The 1,121-nt window shown below is 35.8% G+C and overlaps 1 protein-coding gene across 1 annotated transcript in view; it reads right to left on the bottom strand.

Annotated features, from left to right (window-relative positions):
* Positions 1–916, bottom strand: part of LOC108355563 (UPF0047 protein YjbQ) — a 58,895-nt gene extending 57,979 nt beyond the window's left edge. The window contains exon 1 of the mRNA XM_017606719.1: positions 679–916. The gene's annotated coding sequence lies outside the window, so the exon portion shown is untranslated. The remainder of the gene's footprint in view (positions 1–678) is intronic.
* Positions 917–1,121: the final 205 nt, after the last annotated feature.

Raw genomic sequence — 1,121 nt, 5'->3', positions numbered from 1 at the left:
GCTATGGAACGATAGAGGGAGTTCTCCTGATTGCAAATATATATACTTTTAGCCGCAGCAGGCTTCTAGTTTTTAAGTTATTTGTTGTTAAAGTTTGTAAATTGAACTAACCTCTCGGCGCTATTTCACACAATAAACACTTTATTTATGTGCACACTTCGGCAAAATAGTTGCATTAAAACCTTTTTTTTGTACGCGGGGGATGCCAAACTAAAATTTTCCCCTATTTTGCCGAAGTGTGCACATAAATAAAGTGTTTATTGTGTGAAATAGCGCCGAGAGGTTAGTTCAATTTACAAACTTTAACAACAAATAACTTAAAAACTAGAAGCCTGCTGCGGCTAAAAGTATATATATTTGCAATCAGGAGAACTCCCTCTATCGTTCCATAGCTACCTTAATGCGGAACTCCGGGGATGCCAAACTAAATTGCAGCCCAAAATAGTTGCATTAAAACCTTTTTTTTGTACGCGGGGGATGCCAAACTAAAATTTTCCCCTAAACATTTCCCAAAATTTTCCCTTTTAAACCTCTGCAATTCGCCTAAAATCAAAAATGATAGTCACGCAAGTTACTTTGACAAAAATTCACGCCGTTTTGTTTACATGGCGTTTTTTATCATTTGGCGGTCTGCTAAATTATACGCAAATACACTAGCAAATCAACAAAAATACTTACAAAACTTTATATTTCTTCGCTACGATATATTTAATATGGTGAAAATGCATATGTACTTTTGTTTTTGCCTATTAAATTTACAAATCATTTGACATTTTACCAGCAAAAGTTGCTTGCAACTTCTAACAAAGAATGGACCGATTTTACTCTCCCACTTTTTCCCTACTTTGCCAGAGAACCGAGTACGGGAATGTTTTCTGGTAAATTCCTGCAAATTCTTGCAACTTCTTGCGAGTTAGGGAACGCAACTTATTCTTATATAGGTACAAATATCGATATAAGTAGGTATCGATACTTTTAGCCCGATACTTGCTAGGTATCGATACTTTCCTTCGATGCTACTTACAAGTACAGGTATCGATACTTCCATGGTATCGTTTTATTCCTTCCCATGTCTGCATAATAGGAATGTTCGATATTTCAGAAAGTATCGATATCAGGAA

Source organism: Rhagoletis zephyria, unplaced genomic scaffold, assembly GCF_001687245.7.
Source record: "Rhagoletis zephyria isolate East Lansing unplaced genomic scaffold, Rhagoletis_zephyria_1.1 Rzeph_scaffold_00164, whole genome shotgun sequence".
Lineage (NCBI taxonomy): Eukaryota > Metazoa > Arthropoda > Insecta > Diptera > Tephritidae > Rhagoletis > Rhagoletis zephyria.
This window is presented reverse-complemented; position numbering and strand designations above follow the sequence as displayed.